The sequence below is a fragment of the Papio anubis genome, chromosome 20, assembly GCF_008728515.1.
Source record: "Papio anubis isolate 15944 chromosome 20, Panubis1.0, whole genome shotgun sequence".
Taxonomy (NCBI): domain Eukaryota; kingdom Metazoa; phylum Chordata; class Mammalia; order Primates; family Cercopithecidae; genus Papio; species Papio anubis.
The window spans coordinates 38,340,673-38,367,151 of NC_044995.1; positions in this window are offsets into that span (position 1 = coordinate 38,340,673).

Below are 26,479 nucleotides of genomic sequence, written 5' to 3' on the forward strand. Positions count from 1 at the left end.
TGGGATTATAGGCATAAGCCACTGTGTCTGGCCGATAGCTGCATTTCTATGCATTACAAATTTGTTGCAATGGTTTGTTTGGGCAAAGGAAATCATGCACGGCAGAGAAAATTAGGCTGTTAAAAAAGTCCAATGTTGCTAAATTTAATACATGTAAACTTCTAGGACTGCCTGAGCTGTTATGATAATTATTTTTCTTTTGCAAAAGTTTTTTTTTTTTTCTTTTAACTTCTTATCCTGCTCCAGGCATTTAGGCATTCACACGAAATGTCTGTGTGCCAACCTTTCATGTTCTAATTTGATGAATGTGACCTTTCAAACTGAGGACACAACACAACAGGGGAGAGGAGAGGAAAAACTGGAAGTAAATTTGGATATAATCAGTTGTGGGCGCAGAGAACTGTTTCCGTGCTAAGGACAGACCAAACATAAGCAAACAGGCCATTTGTTAATTTCAGTGAGTTTGTTGGCAGAAAGAGGCAGGAGGGTGTTGCCAAAATCTCTTCCAAGTTTAAATTTAGGACAGCAGGTTCCCCAGGAGTGGGGAAGTTTTAGAATCCTTGCTCCCATTCTCACTCTAACTTTTTTGTGATCTTCAGGGTTGCCACATGGAGGGAATTAATTCCAAATTTCCCTCTCTGCTTCTCTTCCCCAAATTATCATCCAGACTGAAACTAGAATTAGCGTGTTTTTTAAAAAAATTATTTATTTATTTATTTTTGAGACAGAGTCTTGCTCTGTCGCCCAGGCTGGAGTGCAGCGGCATGATCTCGGCTCACTGCAACCTCGGCCTCCCGGGTTCAAGTGATTCTCCTGCCTCAGTCTCCCAAATAGCTGGGATTACAGGTGTCTGCCACCATGCCCGGCTAATTTTTCTGTTTTTAGTAGAGATGGGGTTTCACCATGCTGGCCAGGCTGGTCTCAAACTCCTGACCTCAGGTGATCCACCAGCCTCAGCCTCCCAAAGTGCTGGGATTACAGTAATGAGTCACTGCACCTGGCCCGATTTTTTTTTTTTTTTTTTTTTAAAGAGAGGGTCTCACTCTGTTGCCCACACTAGAGTGCCATGGTGTGATCATAGCTCACTGCAGCCTTGAACTCCTGCATTCAAGGGATCCTCTCGCCTCAGCCTCCTGAGTAGCTGGGACTACAGGCATGCTCTGTCACACTGGGCTAATGAAAAACATTCTTTTTAGTAGAGATGGGTGTCTCACTATGTTGCCTAGGCTGGTCTTGAACTCCTGGCCCCAAGCGATCCTCTCACCTTGGCTTCCCAAAGTGTTGGGATTATAGGCATGAGCCACCTTGCCTGGCCAAAAATTTTTTTTGATGAGGAGATAGATTGCAGAGACCTTTCCATCCAGCCTTCCAAATGAGGGAACTGAGGTTCACATGGGCGAAGTGACTGATGTACATCACTGCTAGGAGAGGCTCTTAGCTATATCCTCTTTACAAAGAAGCTTGATATTCATCACATAATAAATAAATTTTCCACTTGGCAAGGTGGCTTATTCCTGTAATCCCAGCATTTGGGGAGGCTGAGGTGAGCAGATCACTTGAGCCCAGGAGTTCAAGACCAGCCTGGGCAACATGGTGAAACCCTGTCTCTATAAAAATACAAAAAAAATTAGCTGGGTGTGGTGGTGTGTTCCTGTAGTCCCAGCTACTCAGGAGGCTGAGCGGGGAGGATTGCTTGAGCCCAGGAGGTCGGGGCTGCAGTGGGCTGTGATTACACCACTGCACTCCAGCCTGGGCAACAGAGTGAGACTCTGTCTCAAATTTTTTTTCTTTTCAAATAAATGGGATCAGCAAAGTGCTGCCTACCTATCTTTGGTAGTTCTTTGCTAAGTTCTGTGAGTTCCTCTCAGCAAATGAATTATGTAAATTGTAGCTGGGGATAATGACATGTAATGTTTGCAAGATTCCCTGAGAATTCATCATTTTTCCAGAAATGATGCTTGCTAGACAGCATAAGGCTATATTCAGTAGCAATAACAAACAAATCAGAAACTTCAGTGGCTTTATACAGCACAAGTTTGTTTCTTATTCCTGTAAGCTAGTTAGCAGGGCTCGCCTCCAAGCAGTGATGCAGAGATCCAGTCTTCCTCCATTTTGAGACAGCGCCATCTCTCACATGGCTTCCAAAGCCACCTCGGGGGAAAGAGAAGGACAGAGGAATGTATCAGCTCTTAACTGCCTCATCCCAGTAGCGATAATCCATTGGCTGGAATGAGTCACATGGGTCTGTCTCATCTGCAAGGGATTCTGGGAAATGTAGGGGAACATACAGGTGAGCACCAACACATGGCTTATTATTCCTATTGGAAAGTAGAGAGAGACTTGCCTTTTAGGACCTAGAATATGGCAAGATAATTACGTTTGGATATCACCAGCATAATAAAAGGGCAGAACACTTTTCTTTGTTTCCTTTGAGCAGGGTCTCACTCTGTCACCCAGGTTGGAATGCAGTGGCACAATCCTGGCTCACTGCAAACTCGAACTCCTGGGCTCAAGCAATCCTCCCGCCTCAGCCTCCTGAGGAGTTGGGATTACAGATAAGGACCACTGCCCCGGTAAATAATTTTTTTTTTTTTTTTTGTACAGACAGGGTTTCATCATGTTGCCCAGGCTGGTCTGGAACTCCTGGGTTCAAGCAATCCTCCTGCCTTGGCCTCCCAAAATGTTGGTATTGCAGGCTTGAGCCACCACACCCAGCCACAGAACATGTTTCCCCTTAGGCACAGCCATTTAGACATGCTATTGATCTTGACTGTACATAGCTGGCAAATCCTGTGTCTTCCACAAGACCAAGTAAACTATATTTGTTTGAGGGTGACGTCCTGCTCAGAGATTTAAACCCCTGGCTTTCAGCAGAGGGTGAATACAATGAGGGTGAGTCAGTCGGGATAGGCTAAATTTTAGGGGTGTTAAAACAACAAAGATTTATTTCTAACCCATTCCACCCATTTCAGTTATCTATTGCTGAGTAACAAACTGTCCCAGAACTCAGGGGCTGAGAACAATGATGATGATTTCTCATGACTCTATGATTGGCTGAGCTCAGCTCGGCAGTTCTTCTGTTCCATGTGTTGTAGGCTGAAGTTCCTCATTGGAAGGTGAGAGAGCTGGGGTATTTATCCACCAACTTTTGTCAGTTACTAGTTGAAAGTTGCTCTCAGGGGCATTCATTCTGTGGCCTACATGTGGCAAGGCAGGTCTCAATAGCAAACAAAAGGCTCCAGTTTTGGCACTTGGGAAGCAGTCTGGTTTGCAGACTGTGAAGAGCTAAGGGCAAGGGGGCATGACTAGAATTCCTGTGCAATTAGTAAAAACCAGATGGAAAATGCAGCATGGTTATTGTGGCAGAGACTGCTAATTGCAGTCTCAGTATTCATCTTTCATTCTTCTTTTTCTCCTTCCTTCCTTCCTTCCTTCCTTCCCTCCCTCCTTCCCTCCCTCCCTTCCTTCCTTTTTTTCTTTTTTGTTTTGAGACAGGGCCTCACTTTGTTACCCAGGCTGGAGTGCAGTGGCGTGATCTTGGCTCACTGCAGCTTTCACCTCCCCAGCTCCAGTGATCTTCCCACCTGAACCTCCTGAGTAGCTGCGATCACAGGTATGCACCACTATGCCCTGCTGGTTTTTATTGTTTTGTAAAGAAGGGGTCTTACTACGGTACCCAGGCTGGTCTCAAACTCCTGGGCTTAAGCGATCGTGCTGCCTCAGCCTCCCAAAGTGTTGGGATTACAGGTGTGAGCCACTGTGCCTGGCTCTATACTTCTTTTTAACAGAACCCCTACCCTCATATTTACTGGGGGTAACAATGTGCTCAGCTAAAAGACTACATTTCCTAACTTAATGCAGATAGCAGTGGCCTAATGAGCTGTAAGTGGAAGTTATTGAATGAGGCTTTTAGTAAACTCTTTAATGATGATGGCTCAGTTGAGTACCCTTTAGCCCTAACCCCTTTCCTCTTAATATTGCCTGGAACATGGACATGATGCCTGGTGCTCTTGCAGCCATTTTGTGGTCATGAGGCAACCTTGCGGATGGAAGCCAAGAATGACAGCAGAAAGTTAGAAGGCCTTTAGGTCCTTGATAATTGTGGAGCTGCCTTGCCAGCCATGAACTGCCTACTGTGGTACACCTACATGGGAGAAAAATATACTTCTGCTCTGTTTAAGCCGCTGTTATTTTTCTCTTCTATGCAGCAGAATTGAATTCTAACTGATACATGTATTCACATACCAAAAGGGAAAAAAATGACTATTACTGAAATACTTCCTCTGCCCTCCTTTTCTCTCCTCCTCCTTCTATTCTTTTCCTCCTCTTCTTTCTTCTTTGCTAAAATGTGCTTAAAGGGTCTGGATATTCCAGCCGGGCATGGCGGCTCACGCCTGTAATCCCAGCACTTTGGGAGGCTGAGGTGAGCGGATCACTTGAGACCAGGAGTTCGAGACTAGCCTGGCCCACATGGTGAAACCCCATCTCTGCTAAAAATGCAAAAAATTAGCCAGGCCTGGTGGCACATGCTTGTAATCTTGTAATCCCAGCTGCTTGGGAGGCTGAGGCAGAAGAATTACTTGAACCTTGGAGGCAGAGGTTGCAATGAGCTGAGATGGAGCCAATGTACTCCAGCATGGGCGACAAGAGTGAAATTCTGTCTCAAAACAAACAAAAAATAAACACAAAAAGGGTCTGGATACTCCTGGCTGGGTTGTGGCTAGGATCAAGTAAGGCAATGGTCTTGGGGCACATGGAATAATGCCTAGTACCTAGAAAGGACCCAGAAATTAGCAGTACTTACTATTCTAAAGTAGAATAAGTCAGAAATTACACTTCCTGGTAATGGAATACTTTTCAGTGCGCTATGCTCCGTATTTTGATTAATCCGTGGCTCAGCGTGACTCTCCCAGGGGAAATAATGAACCATATTTTGCTTTTCAAACATCCCTGGCATTTGGCTATTTATTCTTGTTATGTGACACCCCTAGATGGTCTGCTTATTTAATTGCCCTGATTGGAGCTGTAAGAAACTGCGTTGAACATCTGTAAGCAAGGTTTTTATGACACAGGCTTTTGACTCACAGAGGAGAATGTTATTGTCCCCATTTTGACCAGGGGGAGCCTCTTTCAGTTCGTTCCCATGTTCATTTGACAAAAACACTCCTTTAGACTTTAAAGGCGTTTTCCTTGCTTTCTGATACAAGTAGATATTCTGAACTCTGCCTGTTCATTTCCAGGGCACAGATTTTTGTTTTGGTCGTTCTTGTAGTTTCAGGGCTGAGAACAGAGCCTGACACTGAATAAATGAATGAATGAATGAATGAATGAATGAATGAATGAATTTTTGCATTTCACTCCTTCCTCTGCTTCTTCCCCCATAACTCAATTTTCATCATTGATTAAGTCAGAAATCAGAACTTGGATGTTACTGGGCCACTCCAAAGGCTCTCTGAGGTGCCACCTGCCACCCGATGTCCCTTCCTTTCAGCTCAGTCCAGCTGGGCCCCAACTCCAGGATCCTAAGGCTAAAAATACCTCAATGCAGCCTTGACAGCTCCCAGCATCCTGGCTATTTTTAGGGTAGAGGAAAGGATGAGGGATAAATGTGACTGAGGGTCACTGCCAGAGAGGAACATCTCCTTCCACCATCCAGAAATGGCCACATCTGGGAAAGACTCAAATCCATGAAGTAGATGATCACACGGTATGGTATCCCTGAATTCTGGATTTTGAATGCCTGCTGGGCAGCTGGCCTGCGCTGCTGGAGATGAAAGGAAACAATGTTGCAGAGTCAAATCAGAGAAGCCACTAAGATTCTATGTAGACTCTGAACTTTTATTACCAACCACTGAGCAGTTGTTATTGGATAACTCAGGGAATACAGTTGTCCCTTGGTGTCCAAGGAGGATTAGTTCCAGGACCCCTACAGATACCAAAATCTGTGGATGCTCAAGTCCCTGACATAAAACAGCATAGTATTTGCATATCACCTATGCATATCCGTCTACATACTTTTTTTTTTTGAGACGGAGTTTTGCTCTTGTCGCCCAGGCTGGAGTGCAATGGTGCGATCTCAGCTCACTGCAACTTCTGCCTCCCGGGTTCAAGTGATTCTCCTGCCTCAGCCTCCTGAGTAGCTGGGATTACAGGCGCCCGCCACCACGTCCAGCTAATTTTTTTGTATTTTTAGTAGACACAGGGTTTCACCACGTCGGCTAGGCTGGTCTTGAACTCCTGACCTCAGGTGATCCACCCACTTTGGCCTCCCAAAGTGCTGGGATTACAGGCATGAGCCACGGCGCCTGGCCTCCGTCTGTATACTTTATTTTTATTTTATCATATTTTATTTTATTGAGATGGAGTGTCACTCTGTCGCCCAGGCTGGAGTGCAGTGGCTCGACCTTGGCTCATTGCAACCTCCACCTCCCCCGGGCTCAAGCAATTCTCCTGTCTCAGCCTCCTGAGTAGCTGGGACTACAGGTACCCACCACCACACCCTGCTAATTTTTGTATTTTTAGTAGAGATGGGGTTTCACCATGTTAGCCAGGCTGATCTCGAACTCCTGACCTCATGATCCACCCACTTCGGCCTCCCAAAGTGCTGGGATTACAGGCGTGAGCCTCCACGCCCGCCCCTTGCCTGCTTCTTTCTTTGGAAATCACAATAAAGACCTTTGCCTATGTTTTCCCCACTACCTCTGCCTCCTGATCAACCCTGGTGCTTCCCCATTTGGCCCTATATGGCATGGGGTGCCCTGTCCTCTTGGGAACACAGATTTTGTGTTTTCTAGTGGCAGTCATATCCTGATCTGTTGGCCTCACCATACATGAATAATAATACAACTTATTTTTTGTTTGTTATTTTTTTGAGGCAGGGTCTCATTCTGTCACCCAGGCCAGAGTGCAGTGGTGCGATCTCTGCTCACTGAATCCTCCACCTCCTGGACTCCAGTGATCCTCCCACCTCAGCCTCCCGAGTAGCTGGGACCACAGGTGCTGCACCACCAATGCCTGGCTAATTTTTTGTATTTTTTTGGTAGAGACGAGGTTTCACCATGTTGCCCAGGCTGATCTTGAACTCCTAAGCTCAAGCTATTCACCTGCCTCGGCCTCCTAAAGTGCTGGGATTACAGGCGTGAGCCACCACTCCTGGCCCTCAAAAAACTCAGGTTTTATTTTATTTTTTGAGATGGAGTTTTGCTCTTGTTGCCCAGGCTGGAGAGCAATGGTGCGATCTCCAAGTGCAATTAGCTAGGTATAGTGGCATGTGCCTGTAGTCCCAGCTACTTGGGAGGCTGAGGCAGGAGAGTCACTTAAACCTGGGAGGCGGAGGTTACAGTGAGCCGAGATTGCACCACTGCGCTCCAGCCGGGGTGACAGATCAAGACCCTGTCTCAATAAATAAAATAATAAATAAATAAATACATTCATTATGGTTACCTTGAAAATTGTCTCCTGGAAAAGCCTTGTTAACGCCCAGTTATGTTATTTACAGATTATTTCACTCCAAATTTCAGATGGCAGGGTATATCAGTCAAGGTTTTTGTTTGCATGCAACAGGAATGGGTTCTGTGGATCTTCAATTTAAGGAATGGGTTTTATGGAAACAAGTGCAGATGTTCACAGAATAGACAAGAAGCTGCAAAAACAGGCTTGGAGGAAGGGCAGAAATTCTGGGAGCTCTGGGGGTCTAACGAATACCATGAAGGTTATAAATTGTTGTAGCTGATACTAATGTTGAATTGCCCTAACCCTGGGAAGATGCTACCAGCTACCAGTATTTGTATCTTCTTGCCCAAGGGCTTTTTTTTTGTTTTTGTTTTTTTGAGACAGGATCTTGCTCTGTCATCCAGGCTCAGTACAGTGGTGTGATCATAGCTCATTGCAGCCTCAACCTCCTGGGCTCAAGCGATCCTCCCACCTCAACCTCCCAAAGTGCTGGGATTATAGATGTGAGTCACTCTACTCGGCCCCCAACAGCTTTCTTTCATAATGGCCAGGCTGGTCTTGAACTCCTGACCTCAGGTTATCTGCCTACCTCAGCCTCCCAAAGTGCTGGGATTATAGGTGTGAGCCACCATGCCTGGGCTATGCCTGGCTATTTTTTTTTTTTTTTTCATTTTTAGTAGAGATGGGGTCTTGTTATGTTGCCCAGGCTGGTCTCAAACTGCTAGGCTCAAGTGATCCTCCTGCCTCAGTCTCTCAAAGTGCTGGGATTACAGGTGTGAGTCACTGTGCTTGGCCCCTAAGGGCTTTCTTTAAAGCTGCTAAAGACTGAATAGCAGACTGGAAGTATCTGAGAATTAACAGCCACATTCTTCATCCCCTAATAAGCCCTCCTAATCGGTGACCAATGGGAGCTGGTGGATAAATACCCCAGCTCCCTCTCCCCTCAAGTGGGATGACTCTAAGGTATGTATTCCCCTCAGTCCCCAGGATTTTCCAGCAGGACTGAACCCTTGTTGCCCACAGAGGTAACTTGCTCATCATGCACGTTTATGGACTGCCCTCTCTTCTCTGTGTCACACCCCTGTTCCCCTACTGGTATTGCCTGGCGTCTCTCTTAAACAAACTACTTGCCCATGAGTCCTTGGGTCATTGTCTACTTCTAGGAGAACCTAAATGAAGACAATTGCATTCCATGGCAAAAGCCCGCAGACCCACGAAGTTAGGTGTCAATATTAGCACCTAGAGGTTCCTCAGAATTCTCCCAGTCACTTGGGGACAGTATTCTCCCAAGATAGGAGGCAGGTAGAGTGGAGGTCTCTAGGTCTGAAAGCCAGCTCTGTTCAGTTTCCTTCCTTGATATTGTGGAAGCCTTCAACAGAGCTCAGCACATCCCTTCTCCTGGTCACTTGTGTGTTACTGCCAAACATTCATGCGTTCACGCTGGATAAAAAGTTCATAGGAAGTTCATCCTTGGCATGTCTGTGTTAGATAAATCTTCCTCCTTGGAGCCCAGCTAGAGAGTTCAGAGCCAAGGTCACACGGCAAACAGCTCTGGCTACATGCCATCTCTGCCATTTTCCTACAAACATTCTCAAATGACACTGGGACACTCATCCAGGAGCCAAAACAATGAGCTTTGGGTTGGCCACGTGTGTGTCACAGGCTTGCCCTGGGAGCCTAGTGTTGGGAACAGTCCTTGTGTTAAGACAACTTTCAGCTAGACAATTCCCCCTCAAAAGGGAAGTCTGGGTGCTAATGGGAAGGTGCGGTATAGCCAGAAATATAGCCAATGTCAGCTACCCAAGGGGAAGGAGGGCTTGTCACCTTCATGATTTCTTTGTTGCATTTACAGATTTTCCAGAGGGAGGGGGAAAAAAAAAAGTATCCTGCTATAGCAGATGCTGTAAGTGTCCCTGCTCCTACCCCCTTAGACTACCCTGAAGGTCACTTACAGGCTGTTCCTTTTTATTTTTATTGTATTATTGTTGTTTTTAGAAACAGAGTCTCGTTCTGTTGCCAAGGCTGGAGTGCAATGGCACAATCGTAGCTCGCTACAGCCTTGAATTCCTGGGCTCAAGCAATCCTCCCACCTCAGTCTCCCAAGTAGCAAGGACTACAGGCATGCGCCACCACACCTGGATAATCATTTTTATTTTTATTTTTATTCATTTATTTATTTTTGAGATGGAGTTTCATTTTGTCGTCCAGGCTGGAGTGCAGTGGCACGATCTCAGCTCATTCTTCACCTCCCGGGTTCAGCTGGTATTTTCTGTCTCAGCCTCCCTGACAGCAGGCACCTGCCCCAGGCTCACACTTTGTATTTTAGTAGAGACGGGTTTGCCAGGTTGAAACTCAACCCTGACCTTAGTGATCCACCACTCAGTTCTTTCCAAAGTGCCAGTAGGGCTGCCACCGCGGCCCAGCCTAAAACATTTTAAACAGGCTTTTATACCGCATGGGTGGCTTATGTCTGTAATCCCAGCACTTTGGGAGGCCCAGGTGGGTGGATGACCTGAGGTCAGGAGTTCGAGACCAGCCTGGCCAACATGGTGAAACCCCATCTCTACTAAAAATACAAAAAATTACCAGGCATGGTGGCGGGCACCTGTAATCCTAGTTACTTGGGAGGCTGAGGCAGGAGAGTTTCTTGAACCCGGGAGGCGGGGCTTGCAGTGAGTTGAGATCGCGACGCTGCATTCCAGGTTGGGCAACAAGAGCGAAACTCTGGCCCATTAAAAGCTGGGCGCTGTGACTAATGCCTGTAATTCCAGTACCCTTTGGGAGGCCGAGGCAGGTGGATCACCTGAGGTCGGGAGTTCAAGACTAGCCTGACCAACATGGAGACACCCCGTCTCTACTAAAAATACAAAATTAGCTGGGGTGGTGGCGCATGCCTGTAATCCCAGCTACTCGGGAGGCTGAGGCAGGAGAATCGCTTGAACCCGGGAGGCGGAGGTTGCGGTGAGCCAAGATCGCGCCATTGCACTCCGGCCTGGGCAAAAAAAAAAAAAAAGAGCGAAACTCCGTCTCAAAACGAAAAAAAAGGATTTTTTTTCTCTGTAAGTTAACTCTACCTGATCCGTGGAGCCTTTTGGTTTCTATTTCTCTATTGTGGCGTCACAAAAACCTAGTACTGCTGATGTAGCAAGATTCTGCTCCCCAGGAACTCGAGGTCACACCTATCCCCTCACCCTCATCACTTTAGCAGACAGTGGCTTCATTTCCAGCTCCCCAAGACCTGCTCTGAGCACCTGCCTGTCTTTCCCTGGGGGCTTTCTCTTGCAGCCAGAGTCTGTTTTGTTTTCACTGTGGCAGCCAGAAGTGCTGGGGAATCTAAGTCCCCCAGGAGCCATCTTCTGCTAATGACTGACAGAAGTCACAGATCCATTCCCCGGCTCCCTTGCCCCTCTAGTGGGATAACTGTCAAGTGCATTTTCACCTCCCATTTCCCAGGGGATTCACCCCTTATTGCCCACAGCAGTAACTCACTAAGGATATATCCTTTGCTGGCTGCCTTCTCTTCCCCATCTTTCTTACTTATTCTCTACCAATGCTTCCTGGGGGCTATTTCCTAAATAGTCTGCTTATCCTCAAATCCTTGTCTCAGGCTTGGCTCCTGGGGGAATTCAAATTAAGACATTCTCAAAGTAGATAAGTAGATTGAGAATCTTAAGTCTATGCAACTCGAACTTGATTATTTGTGTGTGTGTGTTTGTGTGTGTAGAAAGTATAATTTAAGCTGGGTGCAGTGGCTCATGCCTATAATCCCAGCACTTTTAGAGGTCAAGGCAGGAGGATTGCTTGAGGTCAGGAGTCCAAGACCAGCTTGGGCAACATAGCAAGACCCTATCTCTAAAAAATAAAAAATAAATTAGCCCAGTGAGGTAGTGTGTGCTTGTAGTCCCAACTCCTCTGGAGGCTGAGGTGGGAGGATCACTTGAGCCCAGGAGTTTGAGGTTACAATGAGCTATGATTGTGCCACTGCACTCTAGCCTGGGCAACAGAGTGGGACCTTGTCTCTCAAAATAATAATAATAATAACAATAACAATAAAAAAGAAAGCAGGCTGGGCGCGGTGGCTTAAGGCTGGGCATGGTGGCTTACGCCTGTATCCCAGCACTTTGGGAGGTCGAGGTGGGTGGATCATCTGAGGTCAGGAGTTCGAGACCAGCCTGGCCAACATGGTGAAACCCCGTCTCTACTAAAAATACAAAAATTAGCCGGGCTTGGTGATGGCTGCCTGTAATCCTAGCTACTCAGGAGGCTGAGGCAGGAGAATCGCTTGAAGCAGGGAGGCGGAGGTTGCAGTGAGTCGAGATTGTGCCACTGCACTCCAGCCTGGGCAACAAGAGTGAAACTCCATCTCAAAACAAAACAAAAAAAGAAGAAAAGAAAAGAAAAAAGAAAGAAAGCACAAGTTGAAAAGGTAAAACCTTACAAAGAGTTCAAGTTGCCCCAGTAAAATTTTGTCTTACTCAGGAGAGGCTGAGGTAGGAGGATTGCTTGAGCCCAGGAAGTCAAGGCTGCAGTGAGCCATGTTTGCACCGTCACACTCCCGCCGTCTGGGGGACAGAGTGAGATCCTGACTCAAAAAAAAAGAAAAAAAGAAAAGACTTTGTTTTGCAGTCTCCTATAGCACATGGAATAGGATCCCAGCAGAGCTGTGTATCCTAGAAATGGTTGGGTTGGTTTGTGATTTGAAGTGGGGGGAAGAAAACCAAGGAAACATTTTTGCCAGCAACCTAGAATTGCTAACAATTCTTTTAATATTTTGAAATGGGTCGTGGAGGAGTTGGCAACTCCCCACCTCCCTTCAACATGCAACTGGATAGAACTGCAGACGTTTCTGAGCACAAAGAACACATCCATTATGCACCCGCTGACACCGTCAAAGGAGAATCTCCATCTTTTGACCCCATTTTGCAAACTAGCAGGCTGTCAATATCTGTTAAAGGGCTGAATGGTTTCTTTGCCAAACACGACTTCAACTGGTAGAAAACTGTCGGTCTTCCAGCTCAGGAGCACCTGGGATGCTTGGCACCCCACCTGGCTTGGCTGCTTTGGGGGATCGTGGAGTGCCACCTGCCCTCCTGAGTCACAGCCTCTCTGTGGGCACACGCCATTGTCAGAGATGCCAGCTCACTGACGGATGTCTCATTGCAGCTGCACCAACCACTGACTTGAGTCTTGAGTCACTGCCTGTTCAAGGGCCAAGAAATAGAAGCAGAAAATGGAATCTTTTCTATTTCACAGAAGTTGGCTGGCTTTCAAGGCAAGTGCGCTTTTTAAGACAAATGCTTGATTGGGCTTTGGGCACAAGTTTCTCCGTTTTTTTTGCTCAGTCTCGGAGCAATTTGACAAGGACACCAACTAGGGCTTGGCATTGCCCTGGGGCCAACTGGATGAGGAGAAATCAAAGCCCTGCAGTCACTATTAGGGATTTTTTTGAAACATCTGGGATTTCTTTTGGCCAAATTACCAGACTGTGAGAGGAGACTGGAGATAATTCCGTGGAAATTTTTAACTCTAGCAGAAGACATGTGCAGGCTGGCGTAGAGTGAGAGAAATCTGCAGATGTATGATTAAAGTTTGCTTCCCCCATTACAACAGGAATTTATAAGCTGTTTCTTGCTGATACAGCATTAGAGTAGCAGGCAGTGTGGGCGGCTACACACAGACCTCACCCCACCTTGGCACGCCCATCTCCTGGTTTCTTAATGCTTACCTGCTACCTGCTCACACCTGTGACCTTCAGAAGTTATTCTTGGGCCCTGGAGCTGCCCTGCCCATATGGAGGGCCAGAGTGCCTTGGAGCTACCTCACTCAACCTTCCTGGGCAGCCAGTCGTCAATAGGTTTAGGGGTCAGTTATGGACTAAATGTTTGTGTGCCCTCCAAATCCCTGTGCCCTGCGATGTGACTGTATTCAGAGATAAGACCTTTAGGAGGCAATTAAGGTTAAATGAAGTATTCAGGGTGGGGCCCGATAGCATTAGCGTCCTTATAAAAAGAGGCAGCAGGCCAAGGTGCTGTGGCTGGCACATGTAATCCCAATGCTTTGGGAGGCTGAGGTGGAAGGATTGCTTGAGCCCAGGAGTTTGAGACCCAGCCTGGGCAACATAGCGAGACCATCTCCACAAAAATACATGAAAAAATAACTATCCAGGTGTGGTAGTGTACATCTGTAATCATAGCTACTAGAGACGCTGAGGTGGGAGAATTCCTTGAGTCCAGGAATGAAAGGCTGCAGTGAGCTATGATTCTGCCATTGCACTCCAGCTTGGGCAATAGAGCAAGACCCTGTCTCTTAAAAAGAGAGAGAGAGGCCGGGTGCAGTGGCTCATGCCTGTAATCCCAGCACTTTGAGGGGCTGAGGGGGACGGATCACTTGAGGTCAGGAGTTTGAGACCAGCCTGGCCAAGATGGTGAAACCCCGTCTCCACTAAAAATAGAAGAATTAGCCAGGCGCGGTGGTGCATGCTTGTAATCCCAGCTACTTGGGAGGCTGAGGCAGGAGAATCGCTTGAACTTGGGAGGCAGAGGTTGCAGTGAACTGAGATTGCGCTATTGCACTTCAACCTGGGCGACAGAGTGAGACTCTGTCTCAAAACAAACAAACAAACAAAACTAGAGAGAGAGAGACACCAGAGAGTTCTTTCTGCTTCTGTCTCTCTCTTCATGCATGAGAGAAAGGCCACGTGGGGACACATGAGAAGGTAGTTGTCTGTAGCCCAAGGGGAGAGCCTTCTGCAGACACTGACTTTGCTGGCACCTTGGACTTGAACTTCTCAGCCTCCAAAACTGGGAGAAGATAAATTTCTCTTAAGTCACTAAATCTGTGGCATTTTGTTGTAGCAGCCCAAGCTGATGAATACAGGGTCCAAAGCCCTTCTCCTTTGTCTCTAGGTGGGACCAGCTTTGAGGTATAATTTGTGCCCCAGGGGTCCCTGGCTAGAAAAGTCTGGGTATGAGACTTCAACTGGCGTTGAATATTTGTTTTGCTTCTTTGTTTTCCCTATCCTCCTGCTTTCCCCACCACCCCCTTATTGATTACCCTGGGAACACTTCTTTTTTTTTTTTGAGACCATGTCTCACTCTGGCATCCCACCTGGAGTGGCTGCTTTGGGGGATCGTGGAGTGCCACCTGCCCTCCTGAGTCACAGCCTCTCTGTGGGCACCAGAGAGCCTCTCTGTGGGCACCCAGGAGGCGGAGAACCCAGGCTGGAGTGCAGTGGTGTGATCTTGGCTAACTGCAATCTCCGCCTTATGGGTTCAGGTGATTCTCCTGCCTCAGCCTTCTAAGTAGCTGGGATTACAGGCACCCACCACCACACCGGGCTAATTTTTGTATTTTTAGTACATACGAAGTTTCGCCATGTTGGCCAGGCTGGTCTCAAACTCCTGACCGCAGATGATCCGCCCGTCTTGGCCTCTCAAAGTGCTAGGATTACAGGCGTGAGCCACCGTGCCCGGCCGGGAACACTTCTTAATAAATGATTTGCACCTAGATCCTTGTCTGAAGGACTGCTTTTGGGAGAATCTGACCTAAGAAAGTCAGTGATGGAGAACTTTGCCAAAGATAACCTCAGTACTGAGCTGAGGACAAAGGAACTGTCAGGACATGCATGCAACTTGCAGAGCCTTGGTAGTTCCTATTAATGGCTGTTCTGCTTCTCTCTGGGTATTAGTTAGACTAAGGAATGCCAGCTGCTGCAATAGTTAAGTCCTGAAATCTAGTGGCTTAGTAAAACAAAGGCTTATTTCTCACTCATGCACAGTCTGAGACAGGTTGGCCAGCCCTCTTCTCCCATCTAGAACATATGGTTTCCAAGGTTATTGGGCAGGGGGAAGAGGGAGAGAGGAGGAATGCCAGTTTTTCACTGCCTCAGTCTGGAAATGGCATGCATCATTTATGCTTACAGCCCATTGGCCAAAACTAATCACATGATGCTAATCAAAGCACAAGGGATACTGGGAAACGTAGGCAGCACATGGGATATTTGAGGGGCCGCAGTTGTTTTTACAGTGGAGTTGCACCTTCTACAGGGTGTAGTTTAGGAAGGCAGGGACAGAGGCAAAAATTGCACATGGCCCAAACTGCCTTTGAAGGCAACATTAATACAAGAGTTGTAGGCTGGGTGCCGTGGCTCAAGACTGTAATTCCAACACTTTGGGTGGCTGAGGTGGGAGAATTGCATGAGCCCAGAAGTTCAGGGCCAGCCTAGGCAACATAGTGAGACCCCGTATGCACAAAAAAATAAAAAAAATTAGCCAGGCATAGTAGTGTCTGTTTGTAGTCCCAGCTGCTCGGGAGGCTGAGTTGGGAGGATTGCTTGAGCCTGGGAGGTTGAGGCTGCAGTGAACTATGATGGCACCACTCCCCTCCAGCCTTGGTGACAGAGTGAGATCATTTCAAAACAAAGAAACAGGTGGGGCATGGTGGCTCACACCTGTAATCCCAGCACTTTGTGAGGCCGAGGCAGGTGGATCACTTGAGATCAGGAGTTTGAGACCAGCCTGGCCAACATGGAGAAACCCTGTCTCTACTAAAAATATAAAAAATTAGCTGGATGTGGTGGCATGTACCTGTAATCCCAGCTACTCAGGAGGCTGAGGCAGGAGAATTGCTTGAACCCAAGAGGCGAAGGTTGCAGTGAGCCGAGATCATGCCACTGCACTGCAACCTGGGTAATAGAGCAAAACTCTGTCTCAAAAACAAACAAACAGGCAAGCAAACAGACAAACAATAAGACCAGTTAGGCGCGGTGGCTCACGCCTATAATCCCAGCACTTTGGGAGGCTGAGATGGGAGGATCACCTGAGGTCAGGAGTTCGAGACCAGCCTGACCAACATGGTGAAACCCTGTCTCTACTAAAAATACAAAAATTAGCCGGCCGTGGTGACTCACACCTGTGATCCCAGCTACTGGGGAGGCTGAGGCATGAGAATTGCTTGAATCCGGGAGGTGGAGGTTGCAGTGAGCTGAGATCGTACCATTGCACTCCAGCCTGGGTGACAAGAGTGAGACTCTGTCTCAAAACAAATAAATAAATAAATAAGTAAATAAATAAATAAAAGGACTGACAATAAATACTAAGTGTGGGTGAAGCTGCAGAGTGACGGGAAGGAAGGCTCATACATTACTGATAGGAGTGCAAATTAGTACAGCCACTTTGGAAAACTGGAAGGATCCACTGAAGCTAAATATACATTTATCTTACAATCTAGCAATTCTACAGCTAGGTGTATGTCAATAGAAATGGGTGGTTATATGCACCAAAACACATGGAGAAGAATGTTTATGGCAGCCTTTTTAGCCAAAACTTGAAACTCAAATATCTATCAATAGTAGGATAATAATTTTTTTTGGAAACGGAGTCTCACTCTGTTCCCCAGGCTGGAGTGCAGTGGCACGAACATGGCTCACTGCAGCCTCAACCTCCTGGGCTCAAGCAATCCTCCTGCCTCAGCCTCCCGCGTAGCCGGGACCACAGGCATGTGCCACCACACCCAGCTTTTAGGTGCATTTTCTTTTTCTTTTTCTTTTATTTTATTTTATTTATTTATTTTTTTTGAGACAGAGTTTCATCTTGTTGCCCAGGCTGGGTACAATGGCGCAATCTCGGCTCACTGCCTTCTCTTCACCAGTTCAAGCAAATCTCCTGCCTCAGCCTCCTAATAACTGGGATCCCCTAGCATCTTTCCACCACACCTGACTAATTTTGTATTTTTAGTGGTGAGGTTTCTATGTTGGTCATGTTAGTCAGAGCTGGTCTCAAGCTCAGCATAGGGTCCCCCTCGGCCTCCCAAAAGTGGATGAGCCTGAAACCCACTGTGCCCGGCCCTGTAGGTGCATTTTTGTATGAGATTTTATTTCTTTTGCTAGTGTTGGTTCTGGGTGCAGGTGATGAATGACACTCTTGCACGTGAATGTTGAGTGGTGTGTGGATAATGACTCAGGAATACGGGCACATGCCACCATGCCAGGCTAATTGCTTTAATTTTTTTGTTGTTGTTGTTCTTTTTTTTTTTTTTTTTTTTTTTTTTTGGAGGCCAGTCTGGCTCTATCACCCAGGCTGGAGTGCAGTGGCCAGATCTCAGCTCACTGCAAGCTCAGCCTCCCGGGTTTCGCCCATTCTCTCCTGCCTCCGGCCTCACGAGTAGCTGGGACCCTGGCGCCCGCCACCTCGCTGACTAGTTTTTGTATTTTTTCAAAGTAGAGAACGGGGTTTCACGTGTTAGCCAGGATGGTCGATCTCTCCTGACCTCGTGATCCACCGGTCTCGGCCTCCCCAAAGTGCTGGGATTACAGGCTTGAGCCGCAGCGCCCGGCCTTTTTTTTTTTGAGTCAGTCTTGCTCTGTCACTCAGGCTAGAGTGCAGTGGCACAATCTCGATTCTTCTGCCTCAGCCTCCGGAGTAGCTGAGACTATAGATGCACACTACCATGCTGGCTAATTTTTGTATTTTTAGTAGAGACAGGGTTTCCCCATGTTGATCAGGCTGGTCTGGAATTCCTGGCCTCAAGTGACCCGCCTGCCTCAGCCTCCCAAGTGCTGGGATTACAGGCATGGGCCACCCGGCCTTAATTTTTTTTTTTTTTTTTTTTCAGAGATGGGGTCTTCCTGTGTTGCCTAGGCTTGTCTCAAATTCCTGGCCTCAAGTGATCTTCCTGCCTTGGCCTCCCAAAATGCTGGGATTACAGTTGTTACTATAATAATGCCATGTAACAAACCACCCGAAACTCAGAGGCTTGCTTACTCACAATAAGCCTTTATTTTTATGCTCATGGGTCTAAAGGTCCAGTTTGGCTTAGCCGATCCTCCATTCAAGACTTGGATAAATGACTCTGCTTCAGGCTGTTGGATTGGTTGGGTTCTGTCGGTGCCAAGTCCAAGGCTGCGTTTACTCTGCTCCACATTTGATAATACTCAGGATAAGGGTAAGCAATTCCCTGGGGCATGCTCTTCTCCTGGCAGAATACTTGATCGAAAGAGCTCAGCTAAGTCCTGTGGGCACGTTTACATCTGTTGTTCACATCTGCTGACATCCCATATGCCAGAGGAAGTCACATGACCAAGCCCAGTATCAGTGTGGTGAGGAAATATACTTTACCCACAGTGAGAGGGCACAGTCACAGGCAGAGTGCAGAGGTACTGCGTTTCTGAAAATGCAATCCGGCCAGGCTGGTGGCTCACACCTGTAATCTCAGCACTTTGGGAGGCCAAGGCGGGTGGGGATCACTTGAGGTTAGGAGTTCAAGACCAGCCTGGCCAACATGGTGAAACTCCGTCTCTACTAAAAATACAAAAATTAGCCAGGAATGGTGGCAGGCGCCTGTAATACCAGCTATCCAGGAGGCTGAGGCAGGAGAATCGCTTAAATTCGGGAGGCGGAGGTTACAGTGAGCCGAGAGAGTACCACTGCACTCCAGCCTGGGCGACAGAGCAAGACTCTGTCTCTGTCTCATAAATACATAAATAAAAATGCAATCCTATCCACTATAGCTCTCATGGTGGTTACGGGAGAGGGGGAGATCCTGTGGGTGGCAGAACTGACAGATGGAGAGAGAATGTGACTCCTAATATTATCTTTGGCAGCCCTGGATCTAGCCATGTTTGAAGCCAGATTTATCTTTGGACATCCCAGAGTCACCAATAAGCTCCCCTGGCACTTTCTTTTTTTTTTTTTTTGAGACAGGGTCTTGCTCTGCAGCCCAGGCTGGAGTGCAGTGGCTTGATCATAGCCTGCTGTAACTTTGAACTCCTCGGCTCCAGCAATCCTCTTGCCTTGAATAGTTAGGACTACAGGCATATGCCACCATGCCAGGCTAATTGTTTTTTTTTTTTTTTTTTTTTTTTTTTTTTTTTTTTACGGTGTTTTTTTTTGTCACCCAGGCTGGAGTGCAGTGGCACAATCTCAACTCACTGCAATCTCTGCTTCTTAGGCTCAAGCGATTCTTCTGCCTCAGCCTCCGGAGTAGCTGAGGCTACAGGTGCGCACTACCATGCCGACTAATTTTTGTATTTTTATTAGAGACAGGGTTTCCCCATGTTGGCCAGGCTGGTCTCGAATTCCTGGCCTCAAGTGGTCTGCCTGCCTCAGCCTCCCAAGTGCTCAGATTACAGGCATGGGCCACCGCGCCCGGCCTTAATTTTTTTTTTTTTTTTTCTTTCAGAGACGGGGTCTTCCTGTGTTGTCTAGGGTTGTCTCAAACTCCTGGCCTCAAGTGATCTTCCTGCCTTGGCCTCCCAAACTGCTGGGACTACAGGCATGAACCACCGGAACCAGCCTTTGGTTTACTTTTAGAATGTGATGATTTTTCAGGCTGAAGTTGGGTTTGCAACAAGGATACATTTCCCAAGTGTTTTGGGTGCTGAAATGGATTTTTGCTGTTGATTATAATACCCCTCCAGGCTGAGGGTGCTTCTGTCTTATTGTAGTCGATGTTTCCTGTTGAAACAGCACAGAATGACATGTTGCCTTTCCCAAGCAGCCTCATTGAATGTTATTTTGGGTTACAGAGCCAGAGTAAGAAAAGACAGAGGGTGACACAGCTGTCACAAGGTCTCCAGAAAGTGGCATCATATTTCACAATTTCACGGTAACTGCTCCTTGGAAGCGAGACACCTGCCTAGGAGAAATTCAAAGCTTGAAAGAGAATTTGCCTATTAAGAAAACTGAATATATGAATCCAACTGATTTCCAGAAGGGAACAGTACAGAAAGGGCAAAACACTTTTAGGAAGCTATTATTGGTTGTCATTGAGATATCTGAGATTAGAACTTGGGAATCTGGACAGTTTCTTTTTTTTCTGAGACAGAGTCTTGCTCTGTCACCCAGGCTGGAGTGCAGTGGCACGATCTTGGCTCACTGCAACTGCTGCCTCCCCGGTTCAAGCAGTACTCCTGCCTTAGCCTCCCGAGTAGCTGGGACTACAGGCGTGCACCACCACGCCCAGCTAATTTTGGATCTTTAGTAGAGATGGAGTTTCGCCATGTTGGCCAGGCTGGTCTCGAACTCCTGACCTCAGGTGATCCACCCACGTTGATCTCCCAAAGTGCTGGAATTACAGGTGTGAGCTACCGTGCCCAGCCAGTTTCTTTCTTTTTCTTTATATTTTGTTTTGAGGTAGGGTCTCACTCTGTTAGCTAGGCTGGAGTGCAGTGGTACGATCATGGCTCACTGTAGCCTCAACTTCCTGGGCTCAAGTGATCCTCCCACCTCAGCCTCCTAAGTAGCTGAGATTACAGGAGTGCACCATCATGTACAGCTAATTAAAAAAAAATTTGTTGAGATGGAGTCTCACTATGTTGCTCAGGGTTGGACAATCAGTTTCTAACTCTTAGGGGAGACAAGGGAGTGGAGTGGTTTAAATCCTTGCTCCTCAAATCCATGGCCCAATAGCATCAGCCTCAGCTGGGAGCTTTCCAGGAACGGAGAATTTCAGCCTCTGTCTAGGACCTACTGAATCAGAACCTTCTCCATGGGCTTGCAACTTGGCTTCCAATTCTGTCTGCATTCTTTGTTGGTTTTGGGATGGGGGTAGGGGGTGAAATATTTAACTTCCTCTGAGTCTCAGTTACCTTATTTGTGAAAGGGGAATAATAATAGTAACCAGCCCACTGGATTGTTGTGAAGATTAAATGAACTAGTCTACTGTGTTAGGGCAAAGGTTAAGAAGCTATAACAAGCACGGGCACAGTGGCTCAGGCCTGTAATTCCAGCATTTTGGGAGGCTGAGGCGGGTGGATCACCTGAGGTCAGGAGTTCGAGGCCAGCCTGGCCAACATGGTGAAACCTTGTCTCTACTAAAAATACAACAACTAGCTGAGTATGGTGGTGCAGGCCTGTAATCTCAGCTACTTGGGAGGCTGAGGCAGGAGAATCGCTTGAGCCCGGGAGGCAGAGGTTGCAGTGAGCTGAGATCGCACCACGGCACTCCAGCCTGGGCAACAGAGCGAGACTCTGTCTCAAAAACAAACAAACAAACAAAAAAAAACCAAGCAAACAAACAAGCAAAAAAAAAAAAACTCAAAAAGGACTCCCAGATACAGTGGCTTATGGAGGACAGATGATTACCTCTCTTTCATACAATATTTGGCCATGAGCAGTCCAGGTTGGCAGGGAGGAGCTGTTTTACACACAGTCATTTGGGGATCCTGCTTCCTCTCATCTTGTTGCTAGGTCGTTACTTAGGGCATTGTCCTCATCTAACAGATTGATGCTGGGTCTCAGGCACATCTATGTCCCAGTACTTGGGCAAGCAACTCATCACTTTGGCTCACATTTCATTGGCAATAAGAAAGGAGACAGGCAGGACTCATCTCTGGACCAGATTAAAGGCACCAAAAGCACCTCTTTGTTGCCCATCACCATAAGACACCTCCACCAGCACCATGAGAGTTTACCATCGCCATGGCAACATCCCAAACTACCGCCGCTTGCCATGGCAACACCCAAAGTTACCGTCCATTTCCTAGCTATTTCTGAATAATCTGGCTCTTAACTAGCATGTATTAAAAGTGGGTATATGTATGACCACAAATCATTACTACTCTTGGTACAATGCCTATGGTAAGCAGGAGTAGTCACAGAGCTGCAACACTGCTGCTACCTCAGTAAAGCTGCTTTCTCCAACCACTGGCTCAATCTTGAATTCCTTCTTGAGCAAAGCCAAGAACCTGCCCTGCATCAGCAAGACCTTACTCATCTGGTTACACCCAGCCCCAAGAGAGGCTGGGAGACATAGTTTCCAATCAGGCATCCCTGTGCCTGAAATCGTCCTATAAACTTTATAAAATTAATCAGGGAGAAAGGGAGGAGGAGAAGTGAAAATAAGCCAAGCTTGTAGCACATTCAGTGTTAACCATTAAGTCACCTTGCTCTCTGGCCTGCTTCCTTATAGCTGTTTGCTTCCTTATAGCTGTTTGCTTCCTATTGCATCAGAATCATGTAGACCCTGTTACAAGATTATAGTTTCCCTTAACTGCTCTATAGATGTCATCCTAAGCATTGTGAGGCATTAAATTTTCCATTTGAGATGTTTTTTTCAGACCCTGCATATTGGTGAAACTACTACCTCTTATTTTTTTGAGATGGAGTTTTGCTCTTGTTGCCCTGGTTGGAGTGCAATGGCGTGATCTCGGCTCATCACAGCCTCCGCCTCCCGGGTTCAAGCGATTCTCCTGCCTCAGCCTCCTGAGTAGCTGGGACTACAGGTACGCACCACCACACCTGGCTAATTTTGTATTTTTAGTAGAGATGGGGTTTCTCCATGTTGGTCAGGCTGGTCTCGAACTCCTGCCCTCAGGTGATCCGCATGCCTTGGCCTCCCAAAGTGCTGGGATTACAGGTGTGAGCCACCGCACCTGGCCAGTGAAACTACTGATGTCAACTGGTCTGAAGGACCCCACAAAGAGCTGACTTACCAAAGAATGGAGTTTCCATATCTTGATGATTTCATCCTCCTTACCCCAACCAATCAGACTCCAATTTTCCAGTCCTTGCCCTCCATGATCCTCTTAAAACCCCAGCTCAGAACTCCTTGGGGAGACAGATTTGGGGATTCCTCCTCTCTCCTCACTCAGCTGCCCTGTGATCATTAAACTCTTTTCTCTGCTGCAAACCCTGTTGTCTTGGTGGATTCGTATGTTACTGCACAGCAGGCATACAAACCTGGTGGGTCTGTAACATGCCCACTCTATGAGTCTCCACTGCTCCTGTGTCAGGTGCTTCTCACAGGGGCTGGCTCTGTGAATTTCAGCTTCTATGATGCATCATTTTTATCATGATATTTCTCAGCCCAGAGGCACTTTCCACCTCTTATCCTGCTACACAGCTTGTGGACAGGTGTGATATATCACTGCATCTGCTATTTGGCTAAAGTGATTATCCAGTTCTTTCTAATTACCTGGTCAGGAGGGGAATGGATATCAACGTAGTCAAGACTGGGATTTAGCAGCAGTGGTGTATTTAGATACTTCCCATGTGTGGAAGGCTGATTAGCTCCATTTGCTAAGTAAGTAGCAGCTGCTATTAGTCTTTTATTATTTTTTTTTCCATTTTATTTTGATGGTAAAAAGGAAAAAAAAAAAAAAAAAAAAAGAAAAAAATCTTAGATTTTTTTTCCTGCCAAGATTCCCAGGAGACAAATGTTTGCTCTCAGCATCTGTATATTAGGGAAAGGAAAGGAATATTCTTTGGCTCCCAAAGATTTCTAGCCAAAGGAGTTAGTAATAGAGACCATATTTGGCAGAAAGATTGGATCCTGAGATTGAAACTGCTCTGATTCATCCTAAGGGCAAATAGATTATGTTCTCAAAGCAGTTACTTTTAGAGATAACTAGAGAGAATTTTTTTTTCTCTATTTGGTAAATGGTTTGCCTTCCTTGCACTAAACTAGAAACCAGTCACTTTGCTAGCTTTCTTTTTCATAGTCCTAGAAATGTTCTTTGCATTTCCTCAAATAATTACTTTATAGGTGAATGCAAAGTCACTTTTTTTTTTTTTTTTTTTTTAAGAGATGAGGTCTTGGTCCATTGCCTAGGCTGGAGTGCAGTGACATGATTATAACTCATTGCAGCATCCAACTCCTACACTAAAGTGATCCTCCTGCCTCAGCCTACTGAGTAGCTAGGACTAACAGGTGCAAGTCACCATACCCAGCCAATTTTTAAGATTATTTTTAGAGATGGGGTCTTGCTAAGTTGCCCAGGATGGTTTTAAACTCCTGACCTCAAGTGATCCTCCCACCTCAGCCTCCTGAACAGCCGGGATTACAGGTGCAAGCCAGTGCACTGACCAAAATCACTGTTTGAAAATGAATTTTCTTAAGGCTTTGACTAAAGAGTTTTAACAGTCTAGTTGTACCACTTACTAGACATGTGTCACATTATTTAGTCTATGTCTTTTTCTCATTTACAAAATGGGATTAATAATAGTAACTACCTCAGAGAGTTGAGGATTAAAGGAGTTGATACAAATGCTTAGGATAGTGCCTGGTACATTGTACATAAGTGGTAGCTATTATTACTATTTCTTAAAAATAATTGTGAGTTAACTGTAGCATCCTCTTTTTGATCTCCTGTCCCTTCACGGCAGACATTGTCATCTGTCCCAGAAATCCCTCTCCGCTTCCTACTTTTGGGAATAGAACTCCCTTGAGTAGCAGCAGGGCCCATGGTTGCCCAGTTAGAGACTACATTTCCCAGCTTCTCTTGCAGCTATATAAGGCCATGTGAACAAGGTCCCAGCAATAGAGTATGAGTGGAAAAACAATGTAACTTCTGTGTTGCTTCCTTAAAAAGAAATGCTTGCTGTCTACTTTTTCTCTTTACCCATTTCATGATGACTCGAATAAGGACACTGTGGTGAGCCAGGCTGGCATACAGATGAAGGCATATCCTGGAGATAATGGATCAGCGAGATAGAAAGAACTGGGTTTCTGGGTGACTTTGTGCCGTGGAGCCCCCTGCTTGTGTCAGACCATCTGCCTCCTTCTGGATTCTTAGGTGAGAGAGATTATTACACTTGTTTCTTATTTCAGCCATTGGTTTTCTGAATCTCTTTGTTTAGTTTTTATTTTTCTTATTTATTTATTTTTTGAGACAGGGTCTGGCTCTGTTCCCCAGGCTGAAGTGCAGTGGTGCAGTCACGGCCCATTGTAGCGTCCACCTCTTGGGCTCAAGTGATCCTCCCACCTCAGCCTTCTGAGTAGCTGGAACTACAGGAATGCACCACTGCACCCAGCTTCTTCAATATCTTGACGTCTTTGTTTCAGAATCTCATTTATATGCTAATACATTCACTTACTATCTGGGCAATAGAGTGTATCTGAGACAAATGGATTCAGTGCTTAACCTGAGCCAAAGTTTGTAAACAAAATTTAGAATTTATTGGTCAGTTAGTCGACCCTAAAAGCAAAAAAGTCCAGTCCCAATTAGACTGAATACAAATGGGGTCACATTAACATTAATGCCTGAATTTCAATAACTCATTATTTTCCACATGGAGGACCTCAGCATCTCCTCTCTACAAGCTTCTTACACTAGGTTGCAGGATTCTCAGGGGGATATTTCATTTGTGTCCAGGAAAAACTTTGCTCATAACAGATTTGCTGCTCTTAAAGTCCCAGAGGCAAGACTGGGCACGGTGACTTACGCCTGTAATCCCAGCACACTGGGAGGCCGAGGTGGGCAGATCACTTGAGGTCAGGAGTTGGAGATCAGCCCGGCCAACATGGTGAAACCCTGTCTCTACTAAAAATACAAAAATTAGCCAGGCGTGATTGCAGGTGCCTGTAATCCCAGTTACTCGGGAGGCTGAGTGGGGAAAATCACTTGAACCTGTGAGGCAGAGGCTGCAGTGAGCTGAGATCGTGCCATTGTAGTCCAGCCTGGGTGACAAAGCAAGACTGCATCTCAAAAAACAAACAAACAAACAAACAAAACCCAAAAAACCAAAAATTAACCCAGCATGGTGGCAGGCACCTGTAATCCCACTACTGGGGAGGCTGAGGCAGGAGAATCGCTTGAACCTGGGAGGTGGAGATTGCAGTGAGCCGAGATTATGCCACTGCACTCCAGCCTGGGTGACACAGTGAGATCCTGTCTCAAAACATAAATACATAAAAAAAAAAAAAAGTCCCAACGGCAGTCTCCTTGCTATCGTCTCTGCTTCTAGTGCTTTCCATGAGTGACCTGCTTTTTTGGATGCCAGAGCCCAGTGGTCCTCACTGGTGACCTTCCTCATCCCTCATGGCACCAAAGCTGTCAAGGGTCTTGAAGGGAGAATGGCTTTTGTTCCAATTATGTCAAGGTATCATTCCAATGCCTTCCATCTTCCACTATTACTGATGGAAAGTCAGCTGGGTTGAAATGGCCAGGCTTTGTAGATGATGTAAACTTTCTTCCTGGCTGCTGTTAAGATCTTCTATCTTTGGTGTTTCGTTTCACCAAGATGGGCCTAGGCCTATATTTCTTTTTATTTATCCTGGTTGGATCTTCAATCTGTTCATCTTCAGTTGT